Raw genomic sequence first — 20,286 nt, 5'->3', positions numbered from 1 at the left:
TTTTAAAAAGTCCTTATTAGTTACAGATGCATCCTGAATTGTTTACAGGTGAAATGATATATGTGGATTTGCTTTAAAATATTCCAACTTCAGTAACAACAACAACAAAATTGTATATGTGGATTGTGTTGAAACTGGGTATTGGATTTGTGGTGATTTGCTAGATTATTCCCTATTGCAGCAATTTTCAATCTTTTCTATTTCATGGCACACAAAAACTAATTACTAAAATATATTTTTTTGCTGATGTGACCAAAAATAGGTATAATTTTGATTCATTCACACTGGATGGTTACTATTGTGTTGCCTGTTGTCATTTTTTATTTGACAATCTAAGGGAAAAGAGATCAGTGCCCCTGACTAATAGTTAAGTATTGCATGTTTTAAAAACAGTGTGCCGCCCTGGCTACTGTGGCTTAGTTGGTTGAGCATCCTCCCGTCACCGGTTTGATTCTGGTCAGGGCACATATACAGGTTGGTTGTGGGTTCAATCCCTGGTCAATGGTGAGGCATAGCTCTCTCTCCCCCTCCCTCCCTTCCTCTCTTTCTCATATCAATAAATACAAATCGTGTACCATGGCACAGTGGTTGAAAATTGCTGTTCTATTGTATTTATGCTTAAATCCTCCATAAGAAAAACTTTGAAAAGGAAGTTACCAAGAGTGGGGAGAGTGAGGGTTTAGATAAGTTTCTAAGACTTTCCCATATCTGGATGGCAAATAAAACTATACCAAATGTCCAAAGAACAAAAATAAATAAAAAGAGATGCAGAACAGGAAGCTACTGATGCTGGTGCTGGTAAAATGTGCTTGTGTAATAAGATGTACTCTGAATCAAGTCATGATTAAGACTCAAAAAACCAATAGTGTTCATTCATATCAGACATAAAAGGAAGCAATAAGTAAGGTCTGTGAAAGGTGTATTGAGTGAGTATGTAGGATTTCTATAGCACACAGCAGATAAAGAATTCATAGATAAAGTATCAGTAGTTCATTTTAGCAAGACTTTCTACTTCTTTTCACTGAAAAATTTTCCTCGAGGTAAAACACAGGACTAACAGTGACTACTGTCAGGCTTTCTACTCAATAACCATGTAACTGGCAAACTAGTCTACCTCTTTGAATCTCATCTATAAAATGGGGATAAATGTACCTGCCTGGCAAGATATTATAGAAATTAAAAACAAATCACTTACAGTACCTGGCACAAAGTATACAATTTAGTAAGTTGCAGCTAGTATTATTATTACTGGGCTTAACAGGGAAGAACATCCATTAGAGTCAATTTTTGAGTGGGAGGGCTTAGACCAGCGGTTCTCAACCTGTGGGTCGCGACCCCTTTGGCAGTCGAACGACCCTTTCACAGGGGTCGCCTAAGACCATCCTGCATATCAGATATTTACATTACGATTCATAACAGTAGCAACATTACAGTTATGAAGTAGCAACGAAAATAATTTTATGTTTGGGTCACAACATGAGGAACTGTATTTAAAGGGCCAGAAGGTTGAGAACCACTGGCTTAGACAAAAGCAGTAACACACACACGAGGAGTAAGAAGTAGGAAGAAAGACATACTAGCCTAAATTTAGCAATGTGACTGTGTAGGACCCAGAAAATTTAAGGACTAACCATTATTAAAAAGAGCTCAAGGTGAGCCCTGGCTGGGGTTGCTCAGTGGTTAGAATGTTGGTCCGTGAGCTCACATGTTCGATTTCCACCCATACTAAGAATTGTGTAGTGGTATCTTGGGGTTTTAATTTGCATTTCCCTATGACTGATAATTACCACCCTTTTATGTTTATTTGCCAACTCCATATCTTCTTTAGCAAAGTGTCTTGTCCACTTTAAAATTAGGTTGTCTTCTTATTTTGGAATTATGAGAGTTCTTCATATATCCCACAGTTTCTTAAACTTATATTTTCTACCAATTTATGACTTGTCTTTTCATTTTTCTCTACAGTGTTTTTAAAAGAGAAATACTATTTTGATGTAATCATAATATTCATTTTTTAAAATATTTTTTGTGTTTAGCTAGTGAAATCTCTGCCTTATCTATGATGACAATGATATTCTCAGATGTTTTCTTGTAGAAATTAATAATTTTAGCCCTTTACCTATAAGACTATGATCAATTTTGGTAATTTTTTGTTGGTGTAAAGTTGGAATTTTTTTGTTGTTTTTTTGAAGAACAGAATTTGCTACCCAAATTATGCACTTTGGCATAAGGTTTATTTTGAACAGAAGGAAACTGAGAAGCAGAAAAACTCTCTGCCCTCCCTGTATTTGCCAAAGAGAAGGACATAAATTTACAAAGGTATTCTACTCTCCCTTTTTAAAAAACTTTTAAAATATATATATCTTTACTGATTTCAGAGAGGAAGGGAGAGGGAGAGAGAGATAAAAACATCAATGATGAGAGGGAATCATTGATTGGCTGCCTCCTGCATATCCCTTAATGGTGATTGAGCCTGCAACCCTGGCATGTGCCCTTTATCAGAATTGAACCCAGGACCCTTCAGTCCGCAGGCCAACACTCTCTATCCACCTGGCCAAACCAGCTAAGCCAAGCATGTCAAACTCACAGCTTGCGGGGCCACATGCGGCCCACAACGAGTATTTTTGCAGCCCAGCCAATATAACGGTATGTAAGAAACATTTTAATAAAAATTTCATAACTTCATTTTTAAAATATCCTGTTATACATAATTATTAATAACGAACTACAATATTCACTAATGACTGATTACTATAACCATACACTTGTGGATCTATTTCTGGACTTGTATTGTCTTCCATTGATATATGTTTATTTGTACACCAATACCACACCATCTTAATTACTAAATATTTATAAGTCTTGAAATCAGGTAGTATACCAGGTGTACCGGTTAATAATGTGGATTTTTTTTCAATAGATGGAGATACACATATGTTGATATATATATATGATTTGATATGCATATTTTGTTGTATTGACAGCAAGCTTCAAAACTTCATATGTCAAATTTGCTGAAGGTGTTAACACCATAGATATTTTTACGCTTAAAAATGTTGAATTTTGTGTCAAAAAAAGAGCATTTGTGGGAAATTTTAATTCATTACTTTCTTTTTCAGAAAAGTGCTGCTGAAAGTTATCGTATACTTCAGGAAGCATATGGTGAACATGCTCCATCTCTGGATACTTGTGAATGCTGGTATATGCGCTTTAAAAGTGATGATTTCGATGTGAAAGACAAAGTACGTCCAAGTCAACCGAAAAAGTTTGAAGACCAACAATTACAAGCATTATTGGATGAAGATGCGTGTCAAACTCAAAAACAACTTGCAGAAAGATAAAACATTGCTCAGCAAACAATTTCTGATTGTTTATAAGCAATGGGAAAAATTTAAAAGGAAGGAAAATGGGTGCCACATCAACTGAACGAAAGACCAATGGAAAACCAAAAAGTCATCAGTAAAATGTTGCTTCTACAGCACAAAAGAAAGTCTTTTTTGCATCAAACTGTGACTGGCGATGAAAAGTGGATTTATTTTGAGAATCCCAAATGCACAAAATCATGGGTTGATCCAGGTCAACCATCAACATCGACTGCAAGGCCAAATCATTTCGGAAAGAAGACAATGCTCTGTGTTTGGTGGGATCAGGAAGGTGTGGTGTATTATGCGCTTCTAAAATCAGGTGAAACCGTTAATACTGACTACTACCGACAACAAATAAACAATTTGAACCACGCTTTGATCGTAAAATGACCAGAATGGGCCAGAAGACACGGCAAAGTAATTTTGCTTCATGATAACACACCATCACACACTTCAAAACCAGTTAAAGACACATTAAAAGATCTTGCCTGGGAAGTATTAACCCAACCATCGTATTCACCAGACCTTGCTCCTTCAGATGACCACTTGTTCCAATTGATGGCACATGCACTTTCTGAGCAGCACTTCAAAACGTACGAAGAAGTGGAAAATTGGGTCTCTGAATGGTTTGCCTCAAAACAAGAAAAGTTCTATTGGGACGGTATCCACAAATTACCTGAAAGATGGGGGAAATGTGTAGCTAGCGATGGACATTACTTTGAATAAAGCACTTTTGATGTTTCTCTTGAAATTATCATGTTTTCTTTGATTACAAAATCCACATTATTAACCGGTACACCTGGTAAGTTCTCCAACTTTGACCTGTTTTCAAATTTGTCTATCTTAGACATTTTGTTTCCAGATAAGTTTGAGTTAGTGTGTCAATGAATATGGATTATATTGAATCTATAGATCAATCTGGGAAAAACTGAAATCTTAACAGTATTGAACTTTCTCATCCATAAGCAATGTTTTGTAGTTTTCAGTATATAGCTACTGCATATGCATGTATCTTATCAAATTTGGCCGTAAGAATTTCATACTTTTTAAAAATTGATTTTTATAAACAGAGAAAGGAAGAGAGAGAAAACATTGATGAGGGAGTAACATCAACATTGTTCATTTGTCTCCTGCACCCCCCCTGCTGGGAACTGAGCCAGCAACCTGGGCATGTACCCTAACCAGGAATCAAACTGGTGACTTTTTGGTGCTTGGGTTGATGCTCAACCACTGAACCACACTGGACGGGCAAGAATTTCATACTTTTATGCTATTTGTAAATGGTGTGTTTCATCAATTTCCATTTTAGATTACTCTTCTTGGTATATAAGAAATAATTAACTTTTATATACTGACTTTGTATCCTACAACCTTTGTAAACTTAATATAGTTTCTTGTAGCTTTCTTATATACCCTATACCAGTGATGGTGAACCTTTGAGCTCGGCGTGTCAGCATTTTGAAAAACCCTAACTTAACTCTGGTGCCATGTCACATATAGAAATTTTTTGATATTTGCAACCATAGTAAAACAAAGACTTATATTTTTGATATTTATTTTATATATTTAAATGCCATTTAACAAAGAAAAATCAACCAAAAAAATGAGTTTGCGTGTCACCTCTGACACATGTCATAGGTTCGCCATCACTCCCTATACACATGATGCTATCCTCTGCAGCAGGAAAAGTTTTACTTTTTCATTTTTTTTTAACTTTTTCATTTTCAAGCTTATGCCTTTTATTACCTTCCCCTCCCTCCTTAGTTTATTGCACTGGTGAGAATCTTCAGTACTATGATGAAGTAGGGCAATCATCCATGCCTTTTTCTTATTCTTAGAGGCAAAGAATTCAGTATTTCATCATTAAGTATAGCTGTAGATTTGGTAAAGATATCTCTACCAAATTAAGAAAGTTCTTTTCTAATTTGTTGAGTTTTAAACACATAGGGAAGTTAAATCTTCTAAAATGTGTTATTTGCTTCTTTTGAGATAATTGTTTTCTTTTTTAGTCTATTAATACAGTGTATTACATTGTTTGAATTTTTAATGCTGGGGTAAACCCTACTTTGGGTTTGTTTGTTTTTTAATTAAATCTTTATTGTTCAGATTATTACACTGGTTCCTATTTTTTCCCACCATAACTCCCCTCCACCCAGTTCCCACCCCACTCTCCCCCCTCACTCCCCACCCAGTGTCCTCTTCCATAGGTGCACGATTATTGTCCAATCTCTTCCCGTATCCCCCACACCCCTTCCCCCCCCCCCAAGAATAGTCAGTCCATTCCCTTTCTATGTCCCTGATTCTATTATAATCAACAGTTCATTCTGTTCCTCAGATTATTTATTCACTTGGTTCTTAGATTTATTTGTTGATAGATGCATATGTGTTGTTCATAATTTAGATCTTTACCTTTTTCTTCTTCTTCCTCTTCTTAAAGGATACCTTTCAGCATTTCATATAATACTGGTTTGGTGGTGATGAACTCCTTTAGCTTTTCCTTATCTGTGAAGCTCTTTATCTGACCTTCAATTCTGAATGATAGCTTTGCTGGATAAAGTAATCTTGGTTGTAGGTTCTTGGCATTCATCACTTTGAATATTTCTTGCCACTCCCTTCTGGCCTGCAAAGTTTCTGTTGAGAAATCCGCTGACAGTCGTATGGGTACTCCCTTGTAGGTAACTGACTTTCTTTCTCTTGCTGCTTTTAGGATACTCTCTTTGTCTTTTGCTCTTGGCATTTTAATGATGATGTGTCTTGGTGTGGTCCTCTTTGGATTCCTTTTGTTTGGGGTTCTATGTGCTTCCTGGACTTGTAAGTCTATTTCTTTCACCAGGTAGGGGAAGTTTTCTGTCATTATTTCTTCAAATAGGTTTTCAATATCTTACTCTCTCTCTTCTTCTGGCACCCCTATAATTCGGATGTTGGTATGCTTGAAGCTGTCCCAGAGGCTCCTTACACTATCTTCGTATTTTTGGATTCTTTTTTCATTTTGCTTTTCCGATTGGGTTTTTTTGCTTCTTCGTATTTCAAATCTTTGACTTGATTCTTGCGATCCTCTGGTCTGCTGTTGGGAGTCTGTAGAATATTCTTTATTTCAGTCAGTGTATGCTTAATTTCTAGTTGTTCCCTTATCACAACATCGAGGGTCTCACTAGATTTCTTGAGGATCTCACTACATTTATTGGCAGTCTCACCAGTCTTTTCGAGGGCCTTACTAAATTTATCGGCGGCTTCTAGACAGTTCTTTAAAGACCTTAAAAGTGTGGTTTTGAACTCTATATCCAGCAGTTTGCTTTCCTCCACTTCTGTCATTTGTGTCCTGTTTCTTTGTCTCGGCATTTTTTGTGCTTCGCTGTGTCGATAGAGTGGCTTTCTGTGCTAAGTGTCCCAGTTACCCGAGGAAGACACTCTTGGTGCACCCCCTTGTGGGCTTTGTGCACAGTCTTATTGTAGTTAAGCCTTGATTGTTGTATGTAAAGCTGGGAGGATTTGACCTCCAGGCCAATTGGCTGTGAGAATCAGCTGTGTCTACGGTGGGAGAACTTCTGTGCTGAAGACACCCTTATGGGGCAAGACTTGCTTCAGTGGGGCTATGGTGCTCACTGAGTCTGCCCCCTGAGTGTGTCCCTTATAGATCTGAGGAGCTGTAATTGGATGGCCCCACTCTGACCACTGGGTACACTGGCTCTTGGATCTAAGGAAGTGCTAATCTAGCCTTTGCCTAAGGCTACCCAGCAGAAGCCAGCTGTAAAGCAATGCAAGTTGCCCTGGGGCCTTGGGGCAGCTGCAGTTTGTTAAGTTATTTTCAGATTACAAAGGGCTGGGACTTTCATATGCAAAAGCCTCCGTGCATGGCTTGGGTGGGGAGGGGTCCCAGGGGATCAACAGGGCGGGCAGAGCGAGCCAGCAGTATGGCTGCTCTCAGTCCTGCCTTCAGAGGTCCTGGCAATCGCCGAGAGTGCCTCCGAGAGAAAGCTGCCCTCAAGTTCCGATCGATGCCAGACAATCCTGTTTCTCCCGTGTGAGTCTGGGTCCCCAAAGACTCTCCCGGAACTGGAGCTCAGAGCCTGAGACTCCCTTCCGATTGAAGAAGACAATCGTGTCCTCAGCCTCCAGCCCTCTCGGCATGCATCTCCGCACCTTTGTATTTACTTCAGCACCGCACCTCCTCTGAGTCTCGGTAGGCTTTTCTCTTTCCTTCTAGTTGTAGAAATTCCACTCAGCCAGCCATCCTGTGCTTCTGGGTGATGTCCGTTATGTCTTTTAGTTGTATTTTTGAAGTGGTTGTGCGAGGCAGCAATCTCCGGTGTTTACCTATGCCGCCATCTTGGTTTCTCCCCTACTTTGGGTTTTTGACCCTTTTATATACTTTTGGCTTCAGGTTATTAAACATTTTTTTTTTCATTTTTTTATTTTTTTTTATATTTAAATAATTTTTATTTCTTAAAGTATTACAAAGAGTATTACATATGTCTCCTTTTTTCCCCCCCTTGACATTCCCCCGGCCCCTACCCCCCGCCCCCCCCCCGCCCCGTGTCTTGTGTCCATTGGTTAATCTTATATGCATGCATATAAGTCCTTCAGTTGGTCTCTTAATCCCCCCCCCCCAACCCTCCCCAGGCTTCCCACTGTAGTTTAACATTCTGTTCAATGTTGCTCTGCTTCTGTATATACCCCTGTTCATCAGTCCATACTGGTCCCCTTTATTTGTCCCAACCTCACTGGAGTAGTCTCAACCTCACCAGGGCCGTCTGAGCCTCACCAGGGCCGTTTCAACCTCACCGGGGCCGTCCCTACCTCACGGGGGCCATTTCAACCTCACCGGGGTCGTCCCTACCTCACGGGGGCCGTTTCAACCTCACCGGGGTTGTCCCTACCACACCGGGGCCGTTTCGACCTGACCAGGGTCGTCCCTACCTCACGGGGGCTGTTTCAACCTCACCGGGGTCGTCCCTACCACACCGGGGCCGTTTCAACCTGACCGGGGTTGTCCCTACCACACCGGGGCCGTTTCGACCTGACCGGGGTCGTCCCTACCTCACGGGAGCCGTTTCAACCTCACCGGGGTCGTCCCTACCTCACGGGGGCCGTTTCAACCTCACTGGGGTTGTCCCTACCACACCGGGGCTGTTTCAACCTGACCGAGGTTGTCCCTACCACACCGGGGCCGTTTCGACCTGACCAGGGTCGTCCCTACCTCACAGGGGCCGTTTCAACCTCACCGGGGTCGTCCCTACCACACCGGGGCCGTTTCGACCTGACCAGGGTCGTCCCTACCTCACGGGGGCCGTTTCAACCTCACCGGGGTTGTCCCTACAACACTGGGGCCGTTTCAACCTGACCGGGGTTGTCCCTACCACACCGGGGCCATTTCGACCTCACTGGTGTCGTCCCTACCTCACTGGGGGCCGTTTCAACCTCACCGGGGCCGTTTCAATCTCACCGGGGTCGTCCCTACCTCTCGGGGGCCGTTTCAACCTGACCGGGGTTGTCCCTACCACACCGGGGCCGTTTCGACCTGACCGGGGTCGTCCCTACCACACCGGGATTGTTTCAACCTCACCGGGGCCATCCCGACCTCACCGGGGCCATCCCGACCTCACCGGGGCCATCCCAGCCTTACCGGGGAAACAGGAAGTTTGGCCCTCTGTCCCCTGCCGGCGGCTCCCCACTAGACAAAATCTCCAGGCGTTCCTGGTGGTTGAACATCCAGCACTCCTGCCCTCCACCAAGTGCACAGACTGCCTGTCTGCTGTCCCCCAGCGCCCCACAAGAGACTGGGACCAGTGGGCATGTTTGTGCGCTTGCTGGTACAGCAGTTCCACAGTGCCGGCCGAGTCAGGCCCAGCCCTGGCTGGCCCCGGACCCGACTCTGCCCCCCAATTGCGTCCCTCCCAGATGCAAGGAGCTGAAATCTGCAGCCTGCTGGGATGGGCTCTGTACTTGGTGCCTCTGCACATCCTACTCAGTCTCAATGCGCTTCTTTCTATGCGAGGAGTTGAAATCTGCAGTTTGTTGGGTTGGGCTCTGTACTTGGTGTCACATCCTACTCAGTCTCAATGTTCTTTCTCTCCTTCCAGTTGTAGAGCTTCCACTGGGCCAACTTTCCCATGGTTCTGTATGACAGGTGTTTGTCTGATATTTGGTAGTTTCGATGTTGTTGTGTGAGGTAGCACGCACAGGTCTCTTCCTTATGCCGCCATCCTGGTTCTCCTGGGTCTGCTTCTTGAGTGTGTCTCCCATGGTTGCGAGCAGTTGAAGTCTGCAATTTGTTGGGATAGGCTGCAAAAGCACAGGTGGGTCTTTTTGTGCACCTGGCACAGCTTGGATGGGGATGTAAATTGATTAGGGCTGAGACTCAGGGAGTCGCCATGGCGGAGCAAATAGCACTGGCTGAGTCTCTGCGGCCCCTTGAATCTCTGCCAGGGCTTTGTGTCCCCCAGTGCTGGCGAGTAGCTGTGCAACAGAGTCTCCCTCGCTTTCTGATGGCTGCAAGGCCGTGCTGCCTCTCCCCGTAGGGTCTGGTGCCTCATGATCCCGCCTGAACCAGCTCAGTGGATTTGAAGGTTTGCAGAAGCAAAGGCGTTTCTACTTGTGAGTCTGGCACAGCCCAGACGGGAATGTAAATTGCGTAGGGCGGGGTCACAGGGAGTCGCCGGGGCGGAGACTCAGCGGCCCCTTGCCTATCCAGGACACCAGGACTTTGTGTCCCCCAGTGCCGGCGAGCAGCCGAGCGCCAGAGCCTCCCTCGCTTTCGGACCGCTGGAAGGCCGTGCCATCTCTCGCCTTGGGGCCTGGGGCCTCAGAGACCCGCCCGAACCAGCTCAGTGGATTTGAGAGTTTGTAAAAGCACAGTCATTCCCTCTTGTGCCTCTGGCACAGCCCTGAGGGTAGAACGGGGTCACAGGGAGTCGCCAGCGTGGAGGAAATAGCGATGGCGGCGTCTCCGCACCCCTCGCCTCCCCGGGACACCAGGACTTCTTGTCCCTCAGTGCTGGCGAGCAGCCGCGTGTCAGAGCTTCCCTCGCTCTCCGACCACTGCAAGGCCGTGGCCGCCTCTCCCTGTGGGATCTGGGGCCTCAGAGACCCGCCCCGAGCAAGCCCAGAGGATTCGAGGGTTCGTAAAAAACCGAGAATCCATTTGCAGCCCGCGTGGCGTGTGACTGCGTACCTCTGGTTTTGGTGCCTCCGTAGCTCCCACTCAGTCTCACTGCGCTTCTTTCTTTTCCTCCAGTTGTAGATCTCCCACTGGGCCAACTTCCCCATGGTTCTGAGTGGCGGCTGTTTACTTCATAGTTGATAGTTTCAATGATGCTGTGAGAGAGCAGCACACACAGGTCCGCTCCCTACGCCGCCATCTTGGTTCTCCAGGTTATTAAACATTTTAAAGGATTTTGCATCTATGTTCAAATGGGTATTGGTCTGTAGTTTTCTCGTGTCTTTGTCTGGTTTTGGTATCAGAGTAAGGTTGGGCTCATAAAATGAGTTGGAAAGTGTTCCCACTTCTTCTAAAGTTTTTCAAAAGCTTATATAGAAATGGTATATAAATTTTTCCTTAAATTGCTGGTAAACTTCAGCAGTAAAACTTCTGGAGTTTCCCTTGTGGTAAAGTTGTAAACTACAATCCAATTTCTCCAATAGATACAGACCAGTGGTTCCCAATGTGGGGCAGACAATTTGAGAATGAGTAATTAACTAATTTTTTGCATTTCTTATGGTTCTAGGGGCCTCATCCTATCTAATAAAAGAGAAACATGGTAATTAGCCATACGGCCGCTACCCTTCCCATTGGCTAATCAGTGAGATATGCAAATTAACTGCCAGCCAAGATGGCGGCCGGCAGCCAGGCAGCTGACACAAACAGGGAGGCTTGCTTGCTCCAGTGATGGCGGACTCCAACGTTCCCAGCCTGACTTGCCGGCCTCTCAGCTGCAACTCTAAGCAACTATGTTGCAAATATAGAAGCTAAACAAAATCCCAGAAACCTGCGTTAGTCAGCCAGGCTTCAGCCAGCCGGACTGCAACATTGTATCAAATACAGAAGGTAAACAAAGGCCAGAAACCTGGTTTCAGCAGCCAAGGCCTCAGAGCTAAAGCTGGCCCAGAATTAAAAAAAAGAAAAGAAAAAAAGGAGCAGTTGGGAGCTTCAGTCACCTGCCTGCCTGAAAACGGCCCTCAGCCCCTCAGCCAGACTGGCCAGGCACCCCAGTGGGGACCCCCACCCTGATCCAGGACACCCTTCAGGGCAAACCAGCCAGCCCCCACCCATGCACCAGGCCTCTATTCTATATAGTAAAAGGGTAATATGCCTCCCAACACCGGGATCAGTGGAGCCGCGAGGCCTCCCAGCACCGGGATCAGCGTGACAGGGGGCAGCGCCCAAATCCCCTGATCGCCCTGCCGCTCTGTGTGTGACAGGGTGTGGTGCCCCAACCCCCTGATCAGCCCTGCTCTGTGCCTGATAGGGGGGAGCTCCCCAACCCCCTGACCGCCCTGCGGCTCTGTGTGTGACAGGGTGCAGCGCCCTAACCCACTGATCGGCCCTGCTCTGTGGGTGATAGAGGGCAGCGCCCCAACCCCCCCCCCCCCACAGGCCCTGCTCTGTGCCTGATATGGGGAGCTCCCCAACCCCCTGATTGCCCTGCGGCTCTGTGTGTGACAGGGTGCAGCGCCCCAACCCCCTGATTGGCCCTGCTCTGTGTGTGACGGGGTAGAGCCATAACCTCCCCATCGGCCCTGCCCTGAGTGTGACAGTGGCGGCGCCCCAACCCCCTGATCGGCCCTGCTCTTTGGGTGATAGAGGGCAGCGCCCCAACCCCCTGATCCGCCCTGCTCTGTGTGTGACAGGGGGCGGTGCCCCAACTCCCCTATCGGCCCTACTCTGGGAGTGATAGGGGCGAGCTACTCAACCCCCTGATCGGCCCTGCTCTGTGTGTGACAGGGTACTGAGCCCCAACCCCCATGATGGGCCCTGCTCTGTGCATGACAGGGGGCAGCACCCCAACCCCCTGACCGCCCTGCTCTGTGTGTGACAGGGGGAGGTGCCCCAACTCCCCTATTAGCCCTACTCTGTGAGTGACAGGGGGGAGCTCCTCAACCCCCTGATCGGCCCTGCTCTGTGTGTGACAGAGTATGGAGCCCCAACCCCCCTGATGGGCCCTGCTCTGTGCGTGACGGGGTGATGCCGCAACTTCCCTATCGACCCTGCCTTGAGTGTGACAGGGGGCGGTGCCCCAACCCCCCAATCGGCTGTACCCTGAGCATGACTAGGGGTGGCATGGCAACCTCCCGATCTGCCCTGCTCTGTGCATGACAGGGGGCAGCGCCCCAACTCCCCAATCGACCCTGCTCTGAGCCCGACCAGGGGCTGCACCTAGGGATTGGGCCTGCCCTCTGCCACCCGGAAGCAGGCCTAAGCCAGCAGGTCATTATCTCCTGAGGGGTCCCAGACTGCAAGAGGGCACAGGACGGGCTGAGGGACCCCCCCGCCCCCCCAAGTGCACAAATTTTTGTGCACCGGGCCTCTAGTATACAGTATATAAATATATAGTGTGACATATTTATGCATTTCAGTTCTTTATTATTTGCTTTGAAAATTTATTTGCTATTTCTCATATCACTTCATATTATTATTATTTTTAACAATTTCTTAGTGATTTCTTCCTCAGTACTTCACCTGTCCTTTCATTCTTTTATTTTTCTCTTTCATGGATGCCATGTTCTTTGGAAGCTTGTTTAGACCAAGTTAATGGCCTTTTAGATTTCCTCCACGTGAATAGGAGTTCACTTTTTGAATAATAAGAATTATTTGTCACAGGGCGGGCATCAGGATTTTAGAGGTGCTTAGGTGGGGCATGGCCAAAAAGAGGTTGGAAACCACTGATATAGACCTATTTGGGTTACCTGTTCCTCCCCCAACCCCTACCTCCTTTTTTTTTTTTTTTTTTTGGTTAATCCTTATCGGGAGATATTTTTTCTTTTCTTTCTTTTTTTTTAGAGAGAGTGAAAGGGAAGGGGGTAGGGGGAGAGAGACCGAGACAGAGATGTTAGAGAGACACATCAATTGTTTGCCTCCTGCACACCCTGACTAGGGCTGGGGATTGAGCCTGCATCTGAGGTACATGCTCTTGACCTGGAATTGAACCTGCGACCCTTGGTGCACCCGGGGCTGAAGCTCTAACTACTGAGAAACACTGGCCAGGGCTCTGCTACTTTTTATTGAGCTTTAACAGTTTGTCTTTCAAGAAACTTGTCCATTTAATGTAAACTGTCAAATGTACTGATGTAGAATGATTTGAGGTATTCAATATCTTTATAATGGCTGTAGAATAATTAAGTAATGTCCCATCTCTCATTCCTGATACTGGTTATGTGTTCTCTCTTCCTTCTCTAAGTCTGGATAAGTGTTTAGCAATTTTGTTCATTATTTTAAAGAACCAACTTTTGGTTTCATTGATAATCTGTATTGCTTTTCTGCTTTTTATTTCAATGATTTTTGCTCTGATCTTTACAATTTACTTTTCTCTACTTACATGAAGTTTGCTTTTCTTTTTCTAGTTTCTTATAGTAGAAGCTTAGGTCAATGATTTTAGATCTTTCTCCTTTCTAATATAACATTTTGGTGCTATAAATTTCCTTTCAGGTACTGCATTAATTGCATCCCACAAATTTTGTTATGTCATTTCTCATTTTCATTTTTCTAAAAACACTTTCTAATTTCCCTTATTCTTCTTTGAACCACGTATAATTCAGAGCATTTAATTTCTAAATATGTGGGAATTTTCCCAATATACTAGTATTTCTGTTACTGGTTTCTAAATTAATTCCTTTGTGATAAAAGAACATGCTTTGTATATTTATTTTTTAAAATATATTTTTGATTTCCGAGAGGAAGGGAGAGAGAGATAGAAACATCAATGACAGAGAATCATTGATTGGCTGCCTCCAGCACGCTCACTACCAGGGATCAATCTGCAACCTAGGCATGTGCCCTTGACCGGAATCGAACTCAGGACCCTTCAGTCCACAGGCCATTGCTCTATCCACTGAGCCAAAACAGCTAGGGCCATACTTTGTATATTTAAATCCAAAATTTATTGAAATTTCTTTTATGGCCCAGGATATGGTCTATCTTGATAAATATTCTACTAATATTAGAAAAGAATATGTATCATGCTGTTGTTGGGTAGAGCAGTCTGTAAATGTCAAATAGGTCAAGTTATTTACTGATTTTTTTTGTCTAATTTTTATTTACTAATTGATTTATTGCTGTTCTGGTGTATCAATTTTTTTAAAATCTTTATTGTTAAAAGTATTACATAGGTCCTCCTTCTTCCCCCAGTAGCCTCTTCCAGCCCACTCTCTTCCCCTTCCCCCCGCCCCGCCCCTCGGTCTAATTTTTATATCAATTATTGAGAGAAAAGTGTTGAAATCTATAACTCCAATGGTGGAGGTCTTTATTTCTCCTTTGCATTTTATTTATGCTTCATGTATTTTATTATTATTTTTTAATCCTTGCCTAAGGATATTTTTCTCATTGCTTTTTAGAGAGAGTGGGAACGGAAGAGAAACACTGATGAGAGAGAGACACATTGGTTGGTTGCCTCCTACTTGAGCCTTGACCAGGCTGGGGATGGAACCTGCAACTCAGGTACATGCCCTTGACCAGGAATCAAATCGGCACCCTTAGGTGCACAGGCTGACACTCTTAACCACTGAGCAACCCGGAGCAATTTGATAATTTCCACCTATTAACTGTAGTGTTTAGGTCATTTCGAATTTAATGTGATTATTGATATGGTTGGATTTAAACCAACCATCTTGCTCTTTGTTTTCTATTTGTCCAATTAATTCATCTTCTCTTTTCTGGATGTCTTTTGGATTAATTAAGCACTTTTATGATTCATTTTTACCTCCTTTAGTGAATTATTAACTATTAGAGGCCCGATGCATGAAATTTGTGCAAGGGGCTCGGCCCTCGCAGCCCTGGCTTCATCCAAAATGTTGTCTAGAAGGTCATCCAGCTGTCCGATCTAATTAGCATATTATGCTTTTATTATTATAGATACCTCTTTGCTTTTCTTTCTAATGTGGTTTCTTTAGGATTTAGGGTATACATCTTTAACTTATCATAATCTACCTTCAAGTAATATACTACTTCTCATATAAGAACCTTTGAACAATATACTTCTATTTCACCTCTCCCAACCTTTTGGGCAATTGCTGTCATACATTTTATTTCTACACATTATAAATCCCACAATAGTTTTATTTTAAAGTCAATTATCTTTCATGGCTTTTTAAAAAACTAAAAAATGTTTTCTGTATCTATGTCTTGATTCTGTTCTGCTTGTCCATTTATTTTGTTTTTAAGATTTCACATATAAGTGAAATCATCTGGATTTGGCTTTCTCCATAGGACTTACTTCACTCAGCACAATACCCTCTTGGTCCATCCATGTGTTGCAGATGGCAAGATTTCATTTATGGCTGAGTCGTATTACATTGTATACATGCACCACGTCTTTATCCATTCATCTATTAATGGGCACTTAGGTTGCTTCCATAGCTTGGCTATTGTAATAATGCTGCAATGAATATATGTCTTTTCGATTTAGTGTTTTGGGTTTCTTCAGATAAATACCAGGAAGTGAAATTGCTGGATCCTTCTTTGTCTCATTATGCCCTTTGGGTTTGTGTGTGTTTTTAATCCTCACCAGAGGATCTTTTTCCATGGATTTTTAGGGAGAGTGGAAGAGAGGGAAAAACAGAAAAAAACATCAATGTGAGAGAAACACATTGATTGGTTGCCTCCTGCACAAGCCCTGACCAGGGCCTGGGCCAGAGAGAAGCCTCCAAGGTACATGCCCTTGACTGAAATCGAACCTGGGACCCTTCGGTCCACAGGCCGACACTCTAGCCACTGAGCAAAACCAGCTAGGACTATCCCCTTTGTTTTAAAGTCCATTTAGTCTGGTATAAGTATTGCTACCCTAGCTTCTTTTTTTTTTCATTTCTATTTTCAAGAAATATCTTTTCCATCCATTCACTTTCAGTTTGTGTGTGTTTTTTTACCTGAAGTGAGTCTCTTGTAGACAGCATATGTAAAGGTCATGTGGCGGGTTTTTTTGTTATGTTTGACACTGTTTTTCTGTTGTTAATCCTCACCCAAGGATATTTTCCCATTGATATTTAGAGAGAGTAGAAGGGAGGGGGAAAGACAGAGAGAGAAAAACATTAATGTGAGAGAGACACATCAATTGGTTGCCTCCTGCAAGCGTTCAGACAAGGGCTGGGAATCAAGCCTGCAACTGAGGTATGTGCCCTGAACTGGTATCGAACCCAGGACCCTTCAGTCTAGGAGCCAATGCTCTATCCAGTAAGCCAAACTGGCTAGGGTATAAGAGTTTTGTTTTATTATCCATTCAGCCACCATATGTCTTTTGATTGGACCATTTAATCCATTTGCATTTAAAGTAATTGTTAATAGATATGTATTTATTACCATTTTATTATTCCTATTTTTGATCATTTAAAAAACTTTTTAAAATTCTCACCCAAGGATATGTTTATTTATTTTTAGAGAGAGGGAGGGATGGAGAGAGACAGACAGAGAGAGACACTGATTATCTCCTGTATGACCTCTACCAGGGATTAAACCTAGAACCTGGGTATGTGTCCTGATTAGGAATCAAACCCACAACTTTACAGTGTACAGATGACGCTCTAACCAACTGGGCCACACCAGCCAGGGTTTTGATCCTTTTTTTCCCTTCTTCAGGACCCTTTAACATTTCTTGTAATGCTGGTTTGATGGTGATAAACTCTTTTAGTTTTTTGTCTGGGAAGCTCTTTATCTTTTCTTCAATTCTAAATGATAGCTTTGCTGGGCAGAGTGATCTTGGTTGTAGATCCTTGCTTTTCTTTCTTTTTTAAAAATATTTTTTTATTGATTTCAGAAAGGAGAGGGAAAGAGACAGAAACATCAATGATGAGAGAGAATCACTGACTGGCTGCCTTCTGCATGGCCTCCACTGAGGATAGAGCCAGACATGTGCCCCAACTGGGAACTAAACCGTGACCTCCTGGTTCATAGGTCGATGCTCAACTACTGAGCCATGCAGGCCAGGCTAGGTCCTTGCTCTACATTACTTTGAGTATTCCGTGCCAATTCCTTCTGGCCTGCAAAGTTTCTGTTGAGAAATCAGCTGGCAGTTTAAAAAAATTTATATATATATATTAGAGGCCCAGTGCACAAAAATTTGTGCACTCGTGGGGGGGGGGGGTCCCTCACCCTGGCCTGTGTGTGCCCTCTCGCAGTCTGGGACCCCTCGGGGGATGACCACCTGCTGGCTTAGGCCTGCTTCTTGGGGGATTGGGCCTAAGCTGACAATCAGACATCCCTCTGGCAGCCCGGCAGCCCTCGGAGGATGTCCACTTGCCAGCAGGGAGCAGACCTAAGCTGCAGTCAGACTTCCTTAGCGCTGCTGAGGAGGCAGGAGAGGCTCCCACCACCACCGCTGTACTGGCAGCCATCAGCCTGGCTTGTGGCTGAGCAGAGCTCCTCCATGTGGGAGCACACTGACCACCAGGGAGCAGCTCCTGCATTGAGCGTCTGCCCCCTGGTGGTCAGTGTGTGTCATAGTGACCAGTCATTCCCAGTCTTTCTGCTGTTAGGGTCAGTTTGCATATTACCCTTTTACTATATAGGATAGAGGCCTGGTGCACGGGTGGGGGCTGGCTGGTTTGCCCTGAAGAGTGTTCTGGATCAGGGTGGGGGTCCCGCTTGGGTGCCTGTCCAGCCTGGGTGAGGGGCTGATGGCTGTTTGCAGCTGGTCACACCCCCTTCAGGGTGGGGGTCCCCACTGGGGTGCCTGGCCAGCCTGGGTGAGGGGCTGAGGGCTGTTTGCAGCTGGTCACACCCCCTTCAGGGTGGGGGTCCCCACTGGGGTGCCTGGCCAGCCTGGATGAGGGACTGATGGCTGTTTGCAGCTGGTCACACCCCCTTCAGGGTGGGGGTCCCCACTGGGGTGCCTGGCCAGCCTGGGTGAGGGGCTGAGGGTTGTTTTCAGGCTGGCCTGCGACTGAAGCTCCCAGCCTCTCCTTTTTTTCTTTTTTTTTTATTCTGAGATTTATTTACCTTCTATAATTGAAACTCTGCCTTCACTGGCGCTCCCAGCTCTGAGGCCGCTGCCAGCTGAAAGCAGGTATCTGGGGTTTGTTTAGCTTCTATAATTGAAACATTGTTGCTTTTGGAGCTCAGAGCCAGGCCGCAGCAGGCGGGGAACCTTGGCTTCCTCCATCACTGGAGCAAGCAAGCCTCATGTTCGCTTCAGCTGCATGGCTGCCGGCCGCCATCTTTGTTGGCAGTTAATTTGCATATCTCGCTGATTAGCCAATGGGAAGTGTAGCGGAGGTACGGTTAATTACCCTTTTTGTCTCTTATTAGATAGGATTATTGTTGATATATTACAGATTTACAGATGTCTCCCATTCCCCCCCCCAACTTTACCCTCCTTGTCCCAGGCCCTACCCACCCCGGGTCTTCAACATCCTATTGCCCATGTCCATGGGTTACACATATCTATATATATAAAAGGCTAATATGCAAAGTGTCCCCTCAGAGTTCGGCCGAGAGACCAGGAGTTTGATTCCTTGCTATAACATGCGCTAACCACCACGGGGTTGGGCACAACAAAGGAAGACCCAGCAACTGGGGAAAGAAGGCCAGGGCCGGCAGCTGGCAGCTGGAAAATGGAGGACCCAGACAGCAGCTGGAAGGCCCCGATCGGCCCTGATAACCAGCCAGGCCTAGGGACCCTACCCATGCACGAATTTCGTGCACCAAGCCTCTAGTAAATATATAAGTTCTTTGGTTTATCTCTTCTTGTTCCCCTATCCCTACATCAAGGTATGTCAGTCTGTTCCATGCTTCCATGCTTCGGGTCTTATTTTGGTCAATTCATTTTGTTCATTAGATTCCACAAATAAGTGAGATCATGTGATATTTGTCTTTCTCCGATTGGCTTATTTTACTTAGCATAATATTTTCCAGGTCCATCCATGTTGTCCTAAAGAGTAAGAGAGCCCTCTTTTTTATAGCTGTATAGTATTCCATTGTATAAATGTTCCACAGCTTTTTTACCCATTCATCTATATTGATGAGCACTTCCAAATCTTAGCTATTATAAATAACTCTGTTATGAACATAGGTGTGCATATATTCTTTCTGACTGGTGTTTCAGCATTTTTAGGATATATTCCCACAAGTGGATGAGCTGACAGTTTAATGGGAGCTCCCTTGTAGGTAACTAACTACTTTTCTCTTGCTGCTCTTAAGATTATCTTTGTTATTTATTTTTCCATTGATTTTTAAACAGAGTGTAAGGGAGGGGGAGAGACAGGGAGAGAGAAACATCAATGTGAGAGAGACATATTGACTGGTTGCCTGCCCCCATGTGACTGAGCCTATAACCTAGGTATGTGCCCTTGACCAGAATTGAACCTGGGATCCTTCAGTCCGCAGACCATTGCTCTATCCACTGAACCAAACCAGCTAGGGTGATTCTCTTTGTTTTTAAACTTTGGCATTTTAATTATGATGTGGGCCCTAACCGGTTGGCTCAGTGGATAGAGCATCGGCCTGCGGACTGAAGGGTCCCAGGTTCAATTCTGGTCAAGGGCATGTGCCTTGGTTGCGGGCACATCCCCAGTAGGAGGTGTGCAGAAGGCAGTTGATCCATGGATGTTTCTCTCATCAATGTTTCTAACTCTCTATCCCTCCCTTCTCTGTAAAAAAATCAATAAAATATATATTTTTTAAAAATTATGATGTGGGCCTCTTCGGGTTCATTGTTTGGGACTTTGAGTCCAGACTGGTATATCAATTTCCTTCACCAGGTTAGGGAAATTTTCCGTCATTATT

General features: G+C 44.6%; 1 protein-coding gene across 5 annotated transcripts in view; it reads right to left on the bottom strand.

Annotated features, from left to right (window-relative positions):
- The window catches only part of R3HDM2 (R3H domain containing 2), a 183,195-nt gene that overhangs the window by 104,126 nt on the left and 58,783 nt on the right, over positions 1-20,286 (bottom strand). The window lies entirely within an intron of this gene.

This window comes from Myotis yumanensis, unplaced genomic scaffold (genome assembly GCF_028538775.1).
Source record: "Myotis yumanensis isolate MYYU_CA2020_CCGP unplaced genomic scaffold, mMyoYum1.0.hap1 SCAF_3, whole genome shotgun sequence".
Taxonomy (NCBI): Eukaryota; Metazoa; Chordata; class Mammalia; order Chiroptera; family Vespertilionidae; genus Myotis; species Myotis yumanensis.
The sequence above is the reverse complement of the archived record's forward strand: the minus strand, read 5'-3'. Positions and strand labels throughout refer to the sequence as shown.